Source organism: Rhipicephalus microplus, unplaced genomic scaffold (assembly GCF_043290135.1).
Source record: "Rhipicephalus microplus isolate Deutch F79 unplaced genomic scaffold, USDA_Rmic scaffold_16, whole genome shotgun sequence".
NCBI lineage: Eukaryota > Metazoa > Arthropoda > Arachnida > Ixodida > Ixodidae > Rhipicephalus > Rhipicephalus microplus.
Window position 1 is genome coordinate 17137935 of NW_027464589.1, and position 17005 is coordinate 17154939.

The window sequence follows — 17005 nt, forward strand, 5'->3', positions numbered from 1 at the left end:
CCGATCGCGCAAGCCAATTGCGCCACGGAGACAGTCCTGCTCCACTCTCACCACCATCAGAACATATCTTCAAAGCTATCAGCCCAAAGAAAAAAACACCGCACCACCACCGGGTGGGCTCGAACTTCCAACCTTTCGGTTAACAGCCAATCGCGCTAGCCAATTGCGCCACGGAGACAGTCCTGCTTCACTCTCACCACCATCAGAACATATCTTCAAAGCTATCAGCACAAAGAAAAAAAAGCGCCACACCATCATCGGGTGGGCTCGAACCTCTAACCTTTCGGTTAACAGCCGATCGCGCAAGCCAATTGCGCCACGGAGACAGTCCTGCTCCACACTCACCACCGTCAAAACATTTCTTCATAGCTATCACCCCAAAGAAAAAAAAGCGCCGCACCACCACCGGGTGGGCTCGAACCTCCAACCTTTCAATTAACAGCCGATCGCGCTAGCCGATTGCGCCACGGAGACAGTCCTGGTCCACTCTCACCACCATCAGAACATATCTTCAAAGCTATCAGCGCAAAGAAAAAAGAGCGCCGCGCCACCACCGGGTGGGCTCGAACCTCCAACCTTTCGGTTAACAGCCGATCGCGCTAACCCATTGCGCCACGGGGACAGTCTTGCTCCACTCTCACCACTATCAGAACATATCTTCAAAGCTATCAGCGCAAAGAAAAAAAAGCGCCGCACCACCACCGGGTGGGCTCGAACCTCCAACTTTTCGGTTAACAGGCGATCGCGCTAGCCAATTGCGCCACAGAGACAGTCTTGCTCCACTCTCAACACCATCAGAACATATCTTCAAAGCTACAAGCGCAAAGAAAAAAAAGCGCCGCACCACCACCGGGTGGGCTCGAACCTCCAACCTTTCGGTTAACAGCCGATCGCGCTAGCCAATTGCGCCACGGGGACAGTCTTGCTCCACTCTCACCACCATCAGAACATATCTTCAAAGCTATAAGCGCAAAGAAAAAAAAGCGCCGCACCACCACCGGGTGGGCTCGAACCTCCAACCTTTCGGTTAACAGCCGATCGCGCTAGCCAATTGCGCCAGGGAGACAGTCCTGCTCCACTCTCACCACCATCAGAACATATCTTCAAAGCTATCAGCCCAAAGAAAAAAAGCACCGCACCACCACCGGGTGGGCTGGAACCTCCAACCTTTCGGTTAACAGCCAATCGCGTTAGCCAATTGCGCCATGGAGACAGTCCTGCTCCACTCTCACCACCATCAGAACATATCTTCAAAGCTATCAGCACAAAGAGAAAAAAGCGCCGCACCACCACCGGGTGGGCTCGAAACTCCAACCTTTCGGTTAACAGCCGATCGCGCTAGCCAATTGCGCCATGGAGACAGTCCTGCTCCACTCTCACCACCATCAGAACATATCTTCAAAGCTATTACCACAAAGAAAAAAAAAGCGCCGCAACACCACCGGGTGGGCTCGAACGTCCAACCTTTCGGTTAACAGCCGATCGCACTAGCCGCTTGCGCCACGAAGACAGTCCTGCTGCACTCTCACCACCATCAGAACATATCTTCAAAGCTATTACCGCAAAGAAAAAAGCAACACACCACTCCCGGGAGGGCTCGAAATTCCAACCTTTCGGTTAACAGCCGATCGCGCTAGCCCATTGCGCCACGGAGACAGTCTTGCTCCACTCTCACCACCATCAGAACATATCTTCAAACTATCAGCGCAAAAAAAAGCGCCGCACCACCACCGGGTGGGCTCGAAATTCCAACCTTTTGGTTAACAGCCGATCGCGCTTGCCCATTGCGCCACGGGGACAGTCTTGCTCCACTCTCACCACCATCAGAACATATCATCAAAGCTATCAGCCCAAAGAAAAAAAAGCGCTGCACCACCACCGGGTGGGCTCGAACCTTCAACCTTTCGGTTAACAGCCGATCGCACTAGCCAATTGCGCCACGGAGGCAGTCGTGCTCCCCTCTTACCACCATCAGAACATATCTTCAAAGCTATCAGCACAAAGAAAAAAGCAACACACCACTCCCGGGAGGGCTCGAACCTCCAACTTTTCGGTTAACAGCCGATCGCGCTGGCCAATTGCTCCACGGAGACAGTCCTGCTCCACTCTCACCACCATTAGAACATATCTTTCAAGCTATCAGCCCAAAGAAAAAAAAAGCGCCGCACCACCACCGGGTGGGCTCGAACCTCCAACCTTTTGGTTAAGAGCCGATCGCGCCAGCCAATTGCGCCACGAAGACAGTCTTGCTCCACTCTCAACACCATCAGAACATATCTTCAAAGCTACAAGCGCAAAGAAAAAAAAGCGCCGCACCACCACTAGGTGGACTCGAACCTCCAACCTTTCGGTTAACAGCCAATCGCGTTAGCCAATTGCGCCACAGAGACAGTCCTGCTCCACTCTCACCACCATCAGAACATATCTTCAAAGCTATTACCGCAAAGAAAAAAGCAACACACCACTCCCGGGAAGGCTCGAAATTCCAACCTTTCGGTTAACAGCCGATCGCGCTAGCCCATTGCGCCACGGAGACAGTCTTGCTCTACTCTCACCACCATCAGAACATAACTTCAAACTATCAGCGCAAAAAAAAGCGCCGCACCACCACCGGGTGGGCTGGAAATTCCAACCTTTTGGTTAACAGCCGATCGCGCTTGCCCATTGCGCCACGGGGACAGTCTTGCTCCACTCTCACCACCATCAGAACATATCATTAAAGCTATCAGCCCAAAGAAAAAAAAGCGCCGCACCACCACCGGGTGGGCTCGAACCTCCAACCTTTCAATTAACAGCCGATCGCGCTAGCCAATTGCGCCACGAAGACAGTCCTGCTGCACTCTCACCACCATCAGAACATATCTTCAAAGCTATTACCGCAAAGAAAAAAGCAACACACCACTCCCGGGAGGGCTCGAAACTCCAACCTTTCGGTTATCAGCCGATTGCGCTAGCCAATTGCGCCATGGAGACAGTCCTGCTCCACTCTCACCACTATTAGAACATATCTTCAAAGCTATTAGCGCAAAGAAAAAAAGCGCCGCGCCACCTTCAGGTGGGCTCGAACCTCCAACCTTTCGGTTAACAGCCGATCGCGCTAACCCATTGCGCCACGGGGACAGTCTTGCTCCACTCTCACCACTATCAGAACATATCTTCAAAGCTATCAGCGCAAAGAAAAAAAAGCGCCGCACCACCACCGGGTGGGCTCGAACCTCCAACCTTTCGGTTAACAGCCCATCGCGCTAGCCAATTGCGCCACAGAGACAGTCTTGCTCCACTCTCAACACCATCAGAACATATCTTCAAAGCTACAAGCGCACAGAAAAAAAAGCGCCGCACCACCACCGGGTGGGCTCGAACCTCCAACCTTTCGGTTAACAGCCGATCGCGCTAGCCAATTGCGCCACGGGGACAGTCTTGCTCCACCCTGACCACCATCAGAACATATCTTCAAAGCTATCAGCGCAAAGAAAAAAAAGCGCCGCACCACCACCGGGTGTGCTCGAACCTCCAACCTTTCGGTTAACAGCCGATCGCGCTAGCCAATTGCGCCACGGAGACAGTCTTGCTCCACTCTCAACACCATCAGAACATATCTTCAAAGCTACAAGCGCAAAGAAAAAAAAGCGCCGCACCACCACTAGGTGGGCTCGAACCTCCAACATTTCGGTTAACAGCCAATCGCGTTAGCCAATTGCGCCACAGAGACAGTCCTGCTCCACTCTCACCACCATCAGAACATATCTTCAAAGCTATCAGCACAAAGAGAAAAAAGCGCCGCACCACCACCGGGTGGGCTGGAAACTCCAACCTTTCGGTTAACAGCCGATCGCGCTAGCCAATTGCGCCATGGAGACAGTCCTGCTCCACTCTCACCACCATCAGAACATATCTTCAAAGCTATTACCACAAAGAAAAAAGCAACACACCACTCCTGGGAGGGCTCGAAACTCCAACCTTTCAGTTAACAGCCGATCGCGCTAGCCCATTGCGCCACGGAGACAGCCTTGCTCCAATCTCAACACCATCAGAACATATCTTCAAAGCTATTAGCGCAAAGAAAAAAAGCGCCGCACCACCACCGGGTGGGCTCGAACATCCAACCTTTCGGTTAACAGCCGATCGCGCTAGCCAATTGCGCCACGGAGACAGTCCTGCTCCACTCTCACCACCATCAGAACATATCTTCAAAGCTATTAGTGCAAAGAAAGAAGCAGCACACCACTCCCGGGAGGGCTCGAAACTCCAACCTTTCGGTTAACAGCCGATCGCGCTAGCCCATTGCGCCACGGGGACAGTCTTGCTCCACTCTCACCACCATCAGTACATATCTTCAAAGCTATCAGCACAAAGAAAAAAAAACGCCGCACCACCACCGGGTGGGCTCGAACCTCCAACCTTTCGGTTAACAGCCGATCGCGCAAGCCAATTGCGCCACGGAGACAGTCCTGCTCCACTCTCACCACCATCGGAACATATCTTCAAAGCTATCGGCCCAAAGAAAAAAAGTACCGCACCACCACCGGGTGGGCTCGAACCTCCAACCTTTCGGTCAACAGGTAATCGCGCTAGCCAATTGCGCAACGGAGACAGTCCTGCTCCACTCTCACCACCATCAGAACATATCTTCAAAGCTATCAGCACAAGGAAAAAAAGCGGCACACCATCACCGCGTGGGCTCGAACCTCCAACCTTTCGGTTAACAGCCGATCGCGCTAGCCAACTGCGCCTCGGAGACAGTCGTGCTCCACTCTCACCACCATCAGAACATATCTTCAAAGCTATCAGCCCAAAGAAAAAAAAGCGCCGCACCCCCCCCGGGTGGGCTCGAACCTCCAACCTTTCGGTTAACAGCCGATCGCGCTAGCCTATTGCCCCACGGAGACAGTCGTGCACCACTCTCACCACCGTCAGAACATTTCTTCAGAGCTATCACCCCAAAGAAAAAAAGTAGCCGCAGCACCACCGGGTGGGCTCGAACCTCCAACCTTTCGGTTAACAGCCGATCGCGCTAGCCCATTGCGCCAAGAAGACAGTCCTGCTGCACTCTCACCACCATCAGAACATATCTTCAAAGCTATTACTGCAAAGAAAAAAGCAACACACCACTCCTGGGAGGGCTCGAAATTCCAACTTTTCGGTAAACAGCCGATCGCGCTAGCCCATTGCGCCACCGAGACAGTCTTGCTCCACTCTCACCACCATCAGAACATATCTTCAAACTATCAGCGCAAAAAAAGCGCCGCACCACCACCGGGTTGGCTCGAAACTCCAACCTTTTGGTTAACAGTCGATCACGCTTGCCCATTGCGCCACGGGGACAGTCTTGCTCCACACTCACCACCATCAGAACATATCTTCAAAGCTATCAGCCCAAAGAAAAAAAGCGCCGCACCACCACCGGGTGGGCTCGAACCTTCAACCTTTCGGTTAACAGCTGATCGCACTCGCCAATTGCGCCACGGAGGCAGTCGTGCTCCACTCTTACCACCATCAGAACATATCTTCAAAGCCATCAGCACAAAGAAAAAAAAAGCGCCGCATCACCACCGGGTGGGCTCGAACCTCCAACCTTTCGGTTAACAGCCGATCGCGCTAGCCCATTGCGCCACGGAGATAGCCTTGCTCCACTCTCAACACCATCAAAACATATCTTCAAAGCTATTAGCGCAAAGAAAAAAAGCGCCGCACCTCCACCGGGTGGGCTCGAACCTCCAACCTTTCGGTTAAAAGCCGATCGCGCTAGCCAATCGCGCCACGAAGACAGTCCTGCTCCACTTTCACCACCATCAGAACATATCTTCAAAGCTATTAGTGCAAAGTAAAAAGCAACACACCATTCCCGGGAGGGCTCGAAACTCCAACCCTTCGGTTTACAGCAGATCGCGCTAGCCCATTGCGCCACGAGGACAGTCTTGCTCCACTCTCATCACCATCAGAACATATCTTCAAAGCTATCAGCACAAAGAAAAAAAAGCGCCGCACAACCACCGGGTGGGCTCGAACCTCCAACCTTTCGGTTAACAGCCGATTGCGCAAGCCAATTGCGCCACGGAGACAGTCCTGCTCCACTCTCACCACCATCAGAACATATCTTCAAAGCTATCAGCCCAAAGAAAAAAAGCACCGCACCACCACCGGGTGGGCTCGAACTTCCAACCTTTCGGTTGACAGCCAAACGCGCTAGCCAATTGCGCCACGGAGACAGTCCTGCTTCACTCTCACCACCATCAGAACATATCTACAAAGCTATCAGCACAAAGAAAAAAAGCGCCACACCATCATCGGGTGGGCTCGAACCTCCAACCTTTCGGTTAACAGCCGATCGCGCAAGCCAATTGCGCCACGGACATAGTCCTGCTCCACACTCACCACCGTCAAAACATTTCTTCAGAGCTATCACCCCAAAGAAAAAAAAGCGCCGCAACACCACCGGGTGGGCTCGAACCTCCAACCTTTCAGTTAACAGCTGATCGCGCTAGCCGATTGCGCCACGGAGACAGTCCTTGTCCACTCTCACCACCATCAGAACATATCTTCAAAGCTATCAGCGCCAAGAAAAAAAAGCGCCGCACCACCACCGGGTGGGCTCGAACCTCCAACATTTCGGTTAACAGCCGATCGCGCAAGCCAATCTCGCCACGGAGACAGTCCTGCTTCACTCTCACCACCATCAGAACATATCTTCAAAGCTAGTAGTGCAAAGAAAAAAGCAACACACCACTCCCGGGAGGGCTCGAAACTCCAAACTTTCGGTTGACAGCCGATCGCGCTAGCCCAATGCGCCACGGGGACAGTCTTGCTCCACTCTCACCACCATCAGAACATATCTTCAAAGCTATCAGCACAAAGAAAAAAAAAGCGCCGCACCACCACCGGGTGGGCTCGAACCTCCAAACTTTCGGTTAACAGCCGATCGCGCAAGCCAATTGCGCCACGGAGACAGTCTTGCTCCACTCTCAACACCATCAGAACATATCTTCAAAGCTACAAGCGCAAAGAAAAAAAAGCGCCGCACCACCACTAGGTGGGCTCGAACCTCCAACATTTCGGTTAACAGCCAATCGCGTTAGCCAATTGCGCCACAGAGACAGTCCTGCTCCACTCTCACCACCATCAGAACATATCTTCAAAGCTATCAGCACAAAGAGAAAAAAGCGCCGCACCACCACCGGGTGTGCTCGAACCTCCAACCTTTCGGTTAACAGCCGATCGCGCTAGCCAATTGCGCCACGGAGACAGTCTTGCTCCACTCTGAACACCATCAGAACATATCTTCAAAGCTACAAGCGCAAAGAAAAAAAAGCGCCGCACCACCACTAGGTGGGCTCGAACCTCCAACATTTCGGTTAACAGCCAATCGCGTTAGCCAATTGCGCCACAGAGACAGTTCTGCTCCACTCTCACCACCATCAGAACATATCTTCAAAGCTATCAGCACAAAGAGAAAAAAGCGCCGCACCACCACCGGGTGGGCTGGAAACTCCAACCTTTCGGTTAACAGCCGATCGCGCTAGCCAATTGCGCCATGGAGACAGTCCTGCTCCACTCTCACCACCATCAGAACATATCTTCAAAGCTATTACCACAAAGAAAAAAGCAACACACCACTCCTGGGAGGGCTCGAAACTCCAACCTTTCAGTTAACAGCCGATCGCGCTAGCCCATTGCGCCACGGAGACAGCCTTGCTCCAATCTCAACACCATCAGAACATATCTTCAAAGCTATTAGCGCAAAGAAAAAAAGCGCCGCACCACCACCGGGTGGGCTCGAACATCCAACCTTTCGGTTAACAGCCGATCGCGCTAGCCAATTGCGCCACGGAGACAGTCCTGCTCCACTCTCACCACCATCAGAACATATCTTCAAAGCTATCAGCACAAGGAAAAAAAGCGGCACACCATCACCGCGTGTGCTCGAACCTCCAACCTTTCGGTTAACAGCCGATCGCGCTAGCCAACTGCGCCTCGGAGACAGTCGTGCTCCACTCTCACCACCATCAGAACATATCTTCAAAGCTATCAGCCCAAAGAAAAAAAAGCGCCGCACCCCCCCCGGGTGGGCTCGAACCTCCAACCTTTCGGTTAACAGCCGATCGCGCTAGCCTATTGCCCCACGGAGACAGTCGTGCTCCACTCTCACCACCGTCAGAACATTTCTTCAGAGCTATCACCCCAAAGAAAAAAAATAGCCGCAGCACCACCGGGTGGGCTCGAACCTCCAACCTTTCGGTTAACAGCCGATCGCGCTAGCCCATTGCGCCAAGAAGACAGTCCTGCTGCACTCTCACCACCATCAGAACATATCTTCAAAGCTATTACTGCAAAGAAAAAAGCAACACACCACTCCTGGGAGGGCTCGAAATTCCAACTTTTCGGTAAACAGCCGATCGCGCTAGCCCATTGCGCCACCGAGACAGTCTTGCTCCACTCTCACCACCATCAGAACATATCTTCAAACTATCAGCGCAAAAAAAGCGCCGCACCACCACCGGGTTGGCTCGAAACTCCAACCTTTTGGTTAACAGCCGATCACGCTTGCCCATTGCGCCACGGGGACAGTCTTGCTCCACACTCACCACCATCAGAACATATCTTCAAAGCTATCAGCCCAAAGAAAAAAAGCGCCGCACCACCACCGGGTGGGCTCGAACCTTCAACCTTTCGGTTAACAGCTGATCGCACTCGCCAATTGCGCCACGGAGGCAGTCGTGCTCCACTCTTACCACCATCAGAACATATCTTCAAAGCCATCAGCACAAAGAAAAAAAAAGCGCCGCATCACCACCGGGTGGGCTCGAACCTCCAACCTTTCGGTTAACAGCCGATCGCGCTAGCCCATTGCGCCACGGAGATAGCCTTGCTCCACTCTCAACACCATCAAAACATATCTTCAAAGCTATTAGCGCAAAGAAAAAAAGCGCCGCACCTCCACCGGGTGGGCTCGAACCTCCAACCTTTCGGTTAAAAGCCGATCGCGCTAGCCAATCGCGCCACGAAGACAGTCCTGCTCCACTTTCACCACCATCAGAACATATCTTCAAAGCTATTAGTGCAAAGTAAAAAGCAACACACCATTCCCGGGAGGACTCGAAACTCCAACCCTTCGGTTTACAGCAGATCGCGCTAGCCCATTGCGCCACGAGGACAGTCTTGCTCCACTCTCATCACCATCAGAACATATCTTCAAAGCTATCAGCACAAAGAAAAAAAAGCGCCGCACAACCACCGGGTGGGCTCGAACCTCCAACCTTTCGGTTAACAGCCGATTGCGCAAGCCAATTGCGCCACGGAGACAGTCCTGCTCCACTCTCACCACCATCAGAACATATCTTCAAAGCTATCAGCCCAAAGAAAAAAAGCACCGCACCACCACCGGGTGGGCTCGAACTTCCAACCTTTCGGTTGACAGCCAAACGCGCTAGCCAATTGCGCCACGGAGACAGTCCTGCTTCACTCTCACCACCATCAGAACATATCTACAAAGCTATCAGCACAAAGAAAAAAAGCGCCACACCATCATCGGGTGGGCTCGAACCTCCAACCTTTCGGTTAACAGCCGATCGCGCAAGCCAATTGCGCCACGGACATAGTCCTGCTCCACACTCACCACCGTCAAAACATTTCTTCAGAGCTATCACCCCAAAGAAAAAAAAGCGCCGCAACACCACCGGGTGGGCTCGAACCTCCAACCTTTCAGTTAACAGCTGATCGCGCTAGCCGATTGCGCCACGGAGACAGTCCTTGTCCACTCTCACCACCATCAGAACATATCTTCAAAGCTATCAGCGCCAAGAAAAAAAAGCGCCGCACCACCACCGGGTGGGCTCGAACCTCCAACATTTCGGTTAACAGCCGATCGCGCAAGCCAATCTCGCCACGGAGACAGTCCTGCTTCACTCTCACCACCATCAGAACATATCTTCAAAGCTAGTAGTGCAAAGAAAAAAGCAACACACCACTCCCGGGAGGGCTCGAAACTCCAAACTTTCGGTTGACAGCCGATCGCGCTAGCCCAATGCGCCACGGGGACAGTCTTGCTCCACTCTCACCACCATCAGAACATATCTTCAAAGCTATCAGCACAAAGAAAAAAAAAGCGCCGCACCACCACCGGGTGGGCTCGAACCTCCAAACTTTCGGTTAACAGCCGATCGCGCAAGCCAATTGCGCCACGGAGACAGTCTTGCTCCACTCTCAACACCATCAGAACATATCTTCAAAGCTACAAGCGCAAAGAAAAAAAAGCGCCGCACCACCACTAGGTGGGCTCGAACCTCCAACATTTCGGTTAACAGCCAATCGCGTTAGCCAATTGCGCCACAGAGACAGTCCTGCTCCACTCTCACCACCATCAGAACATATCTTCAAAGCTATCAGCACAAAGAGAAAAAAGCGCCGCACCACCACCGGGTGTGCTCGAACCTCCAACCTTTCGGTTAACAGCCGATCGCGCTAGCCAATTGCGCCACGGAGACAGTCTTGCTCCACTCTCAACACCATCAGAACATATCTTCAAAGCTACAAGCGCAAAGAAAAAAAAGCGCCGCACCACCACTAGGTGGGCTCGAACCTCCAACATTTCGGTTAACAGCCAATCGCGTTAGCCAATTGCGCCACAGAGACAGTCCTGCTCCACTCTCACCACCATCAGAACATATCTTCAAAGCTATCAGCACAAAGAGAAAAAAGCGCCGCACCACCACCGGGTGGGCTGGAAACTCCAACCTTTCGGTTAACAGCCGATCGCGCTAGCCAATTGCGCCATGGAGACAGTCCTGCTCCACTCTCACCACCATCAGAACATATCTTCAAAGCTATTACCACAAAGAAAAAAGCAACACACCACTTCTGGGAGGGCTCGAAACTCCAACCTTTCAGTTAACAGCCGATCGCGCTAGCCCATTGCGCCACGGAGACAGCCTTGCTCCAATCTCAACACCATCAGAACATATCTTCAAAGCTATTAGCGCAAAGAAAAAAAAACGCCGCACCACCACCGGGTGGGCTCGAACCTCCAACCTTTCGGTTAACAGCCGATCGCGCAAGCCAATTGCGCCACGGAGACAGTCCTGCTCCACTCTCACCACCATCGGAACATATCTTCAAAGCTATTAGTGCAAAGAAAGAAGCAGCACACCACTCCCGGAAGGGCTCGAAACTCCAACCTTTCGGTTAACAGCCGATCGCGCTAGCCCATTGCGCCACGGGGACAGTCTTGCTCCACTCTCACCACCATCAGTACATATCTTCAAAGCTATCAGCACAAAGAAAAAAAAACGCCGCACCACCACCGGGTGGGCTCGAACCTCCAACCTTTCGGTTAACAGCCGATCGCGCAAGCCAATTGCGCCACGGAGACAGTCCTGCTCCACTCTCACCACCATCGGAACATATCTTCAAAGCTATCGGCCCAAAGAAAAAAAGTACCGCACCACCACCGGGTGGGCTCGAACCTCCAACCTTTCGGTCAACAGGTAATCGCGCTAGCCAATTGCGCAACGGAGACAGTCCTGCTCCACTCTCACCACCATCAGAACATATCTTCAAAGCTATCAGCACAAGGAAAAAAAGCGGCACACCATCACCGCGTGGGCTCGAACCTCCAACCTTTCGGTTAACAGCCGATCGCGCTAGCCAACTGCGCCTCGGAGACAGTCGTGCTCCACTCTCACCACCATCAGAACATATCTTCAAAGCTATCAGCCCAAAGAAAAAAAAGCGCCGCACCCCCCCCCCGGGTGGGCTCGAACCTCCAACCTTTCGGTTAACAGCCGATCGCGCTAGCCTATTGCCCCACGGAGACAGTCGTGCTCCACTCTCACCACCGTCAGAACATTTCTTCAGAGCTATCACCCCAAAGAAAAAAAATAGCCGCAGCACCACCGGGTGGGCTCGAACCTCCAACCTTTCGGTTAACAGCCGATCGCGCTAGCCCATTGCGCCAAGAAGACAGTCCTGCTGCACTCTCACCACCATCAGAACATATCTTCAAAGCTATTACTGCAAAGAAAAAAGCAACACACCACTCCTGGGAGGGCTCGAAATTCCAACTTTTCGGTAAACAGCCGATCGCGCTAGCCCATTGCGCCACCGAGACAGTCTTGCTCCACTCTCACCACCATCAGAACATATCTTCAAACTATCAGCGCAAAAAAAGCGCCGCACCACCACCGGGTTGGCTCGAAACTCCAACCTTTTGGTTAACAGCCGATCACGCTTGCCCATTGCGCCACGGGGACAGTCTTGCTCCACACTCACCACCATCAGAACATATCTTCAAAGCTATCAGCCCAAAGAAAAAAAGCGCCGCACCACCACCGGGTGGGCTCGAACCTTCAACCTTTCGGTTAACAGCTGATCGCACTCGCCAATTGCGCCACGGAGGCAGTCGTGCTCCACTCTTACCACCATCAGAACATATCTTCAAAGCCATCAGCACAAAGAAAAAAAAAGCGCCGCATCACCACCGGGTGGGCTCGAACCTCCAACCTTTCGGTTAACAGCCGATCGCGCTAGCCCATTGCGCCACGGAGATAGCCTTGCTCCACTCTCAACACCATCAAAACATATCTTCAAAGCTATTAGCGCAAAGAAAAAAAGCGCCGCACCTCCACCGGGTGGGCTCGAACCTCCAACCTTTCGGTTAAAAGCCGATCGCGCTAGCCAATCGCGCCACGAAGACAGTCCTGCTCCACTTTCACCACCATCAGAACATATCTTCAAAGCTATTAGTGCAAAGTAAAAAGCAACACACCATTCCCGGGAGGGCTCGAAACTCCAACCCTTCGGTTTACAGCTGATCGCGCTAGCCCATTGCGCCACGAGGACAGTCTTGCTGCACTCTCATCACCATCAGAACATATCTTCAAAGCTATCAGCACAAAGAAAAAAAAGCGCCGCACAACCACCGGGTGGGCTCGAACCTCCAACCTTTCGGTTAACAGCCGATTGCGCAAGCCAATTGCGCCACGGAGACAGTCCTGCTCCACTCTCACCACCATCAGAACATATCTTCAAAGCTATCAGCCCAAAGAAAAAAAGCACCGCACCACCACCGGGTGGGCTCGAACTTCCAACCTTTCGGTTGACAGCCAAACGCGCTAGCCAATTGCGCCACGGAGACAGTCCTGCTTCACTCTCACCACCATCAGAACATATCTACAAAGCTATCAGCACAAAGAAAAAAAGCGCCACACCATCATCGGGTGGGCTCGAACCTCCAACCTTTCGGTTAACAGCCGATCGCGCAAGCCAATTGCGCCACGGACATAGTCCTGCTCCACACTCACCACCGTCAAAACATTTCTTCAGAGCTATCACCCCAAAGAAAAAAAAGCGCCGCAACACCACCGGGTGGGCTCGAACCTCCAACATTTCGGTTAACAGCCGATCGCGCAAGCCAATCTCGCCACGGAGACAGTCCTGCTTCACTCTCACCACCATCAGAACATATCTTCAAAGCTAGTAGTGCAAAGAAAAAAGCAACACACCACTCCCGGGAGGGCTCGAAACTCCAAACTTTCGGTTGACAGCCGATCGCGCTAGCCCAATGCGCCACGGGGACAGTCTTGCTCCACTCTCACCACCATCAGAACATATCTTCAAAGCTATCAGCACAAAGAAAAAAAAAGCGCCGCACCACCACCGGGTGGGCTCGAACCTCCAAACTTTCGGTTAACAGCCGATCGCGCAAGCCAATTGCGCCACGGAGACAGTCTTGCTCCACTCTCAACACCATCAGAACATATCTTCAAAGCTACAAGCGCAAAGAAAAAAAAAAGCGCCGCACCACCACTAGGTGGGCTCGAACCTCCAACATTTCGGTTAACAGCCAATCGCGTTAGCCAATTGCGCCACAGAGACAGTCCTGCTCCACTCTCACCACCATCAGAACATATCTTCAAAGCTATCAGCACAAAGAGAAAAAAGCGCCGCACCACCACCGGGTGTGCTCGAACCTCCAACCTTTCGGTTAACAGCCGATCGCGCTAGCCAATTGCGCCACGGAGACAGTCTTGCTCCACTCTCAACACCATCAGAACATATCTTCAAAGCTACAAGCGCAAAGAAAAAAAAGCGCCGCACCACCACTAGGTGGGCTCGAACCTCCAACATTTCGGTTAACAGCCAATCGCGTTAGCCAATTGCGCCACAGAGACAGTCCTGCTCCACTCTCACCACCATCAGAACATATCTTCAAAGCTATCAGCACAAAGAGAAAAAAGCGCCGCACCACCACCGGGTGGGCTGGAAACTCCAACCTTTCGGTTAACAGCCGATCGCGCTAGCCAATTGCGCCATGGAGACAGTCCTGCTCCACTCTCACCACCATCAGAACATATCTTCAAAGCTATTACCACAAAGAAAAAAGCAACACACCACTCCTGGGAGGGCTCGAAACTCCAACCTTTCAGTTAACAGCCGATCGCGCTAGCCCATTGCGCCACGGAGACAGCCTTGCTCCAATCTCAACACCATCAGAACATATCTTCAAAGCTATTAGCGCAAAGAAAAAAAGCGCCGCACCACCACCGGGTGGGCTCGAACATCCAACCTTTCGGTTAACAGCCGATCGCGCTAGCCAATTGCGCCACGGAGACAGTCCTGCTCCACTCTCACCACCATCAGAACATATCTTCAAAGCTATTAGTGCAAAGAAAGAAGCAGCACACCACTCCCGGGAGGGCTCGAAACTCCAACCTTTCGGTTAACAGCCGATCGCGCTAGCCCATTGCGCCACGGGGACAGTCTTGCTCCACTCTCACCACCATCAGTACATATCTTCAAAGCTATCAGCACAAAGAAAAAAAAACGCCGCACCACCACCGGGTGGGCTCGAACCTCCAACCTTTCGGTTAACAGCCGATCGCGCAAGCCAATTGCGCCACGGAGACAGTCCTGCTCCACTCTCACCACCATCGGAACATATCTTCAAAGCTATCGGCCCAAAGAAAAAAAGTACCGCACCACCACCGGGTGGGCTCGAACCTCCAACCTTTCGGTCAACAGGTAATCGCGCTAGCCAATTGCGCAACGGAGACAGTCCTGCTCCACTCTCACCACCATCAGAACATATCTGCAAAGCTATCAGCACAAGGAAAAAAAGCGGCACACCATCACCGCGTGGGCTCGAACCTCCAACCTTTCGGTTAACAGCCGATCGCGCTAGCCAACTGCGCCTCGGAGACAGTCGTGCTCCACTCTCACCACCATCAGAACATATCTTCAAAGCTATCAGCCCAAAGAAAAAAAAGCGCCGCACCCCCCCCGGGTGGGCTCGAACCTCCAACCTTTCGGTTAACAGCCGATCGCGCTAGCCTATTGCCCCACGGAGACAGTCGTGCTCCACTCTCACCACCGTCAGAACATTTCTTCAGAGCTATCACCCCAAAGAAAAAAAATAGCCGCAGCACCACCGGGTGGGCTCGAACCTCCAACCTTTCGGTTAACAGCCGATCGCGCTAGCCCATTGCGCCAAGAAGACAGTCCTGCTGCACTCTCACCACCATCAGAACATATCTTCAAAGCTATTACTGCAAAGAAAAAAGCTACACACCACTCCTGGGAGGGCTCGAAATTCCAACTTTTCGGTAAACAGCCGATCGCGCTAGCCCATTGCGCCACCGAGACAGTCTTGCTCCACTCTCACCACCATCAGAACATATCTTCAAACTATCAGCGCAAAAAAAGCGCCGCACCACCACCGGGTTGGCTCGAAACTCCAACCTTTTGGTTAACAGCCGATCACGCTTGCCCATTGCGCCACGGGGACAGTCTTGCTCCACACTCACCACCATCAGAACATATCTTCAAAGCTATCAGCCCAAAGAAAAAAAGCGCCGCACCACCACCGGGTGGGCTCGAACCTTCAACCTTTCGGTTAACAGCTGATCGCACTCGCCAATTGCGCCACGGAGGCAGTCGTGCTCCACTCTTACCACCATCAGAACATATCTTCAAAGCCATCAGCACAAAGAAAAAAAAAAGCGCCGCATCACCACCGGGTGGGCTCGAACCTCCAACCTTTCGGTTAACAGCCGATCGCGCTAGCCCATTGCGCCACGGAGATAGCCTTGCTCCACTCTCAACACCATTAAAACATATCTTCAAAGCTATTAGCGCAAAGAAAAAAAGCGCCGCACCTCCACCGGGTGGGCTCGAACCTCCAACCTTTCGGTTAAAAGCCGATCGCGCTAGCCAATCGCGCCACGAAGACAGTCCTGCTCCACTTTCACCACCATCAGAACATATCTTCAAAGCTATTAGTGCAAAGTAAAAAGCAACACACCATTCCCGGGAGGGCTCGAAACTCCAACCCTTCGGTTTACAGCATATCGCGCTAGCCCATTGCGCCACGAGGACAGTCTTGCTCCACTCTCATCACCATCAGAACATATCTTCAAAGCTATCAGCACAAAGAAAAAAAAGCGCCGCACAACCACCGGGTGGGCTCGAACCTCCAACATTTCGGTTAACAGCCGATTGCGCAAGCCAATTGCGCCACGGAGACAGTCCTGCTCCACTCTCACCACCATCAGAACATATCTTCAAAGCTATCAGCCCAAAGAAAAAAAGCACCGCACCACCACCGGGTGGGCTCGAACTTCCAACCTTTCGGTTGACAGCCAAACGCGCTAGCCAATTGCGCCACGGAGACAGTCCTGCTTCACTCTCACCACCATCAGAACATATCTACAAAGCTATCAGCACAAAGAAAAAAAGCGCCACACCATCATCGGGTGGGCTCGAACCTCCAACCTTTCGGTTAACAGCCGATCGCGCAAGCCAATTGCGCCACGGAGACAGTCCTGCTCCACACTCACCACCGTCAAAACATTTCTTCAGAGCTATCACCTCAAAGAAAAAAAAAGCGCCGCAACACCACCGGGTGGGCTCGAACCTCCAACCTTTCAGTTAACAGCTGATCGCGCTAGCCGATTGCGCCACGGAGACAGTCCTTGTCCACTCTCACCACCATCAGAACATATCTTCAAAGCTA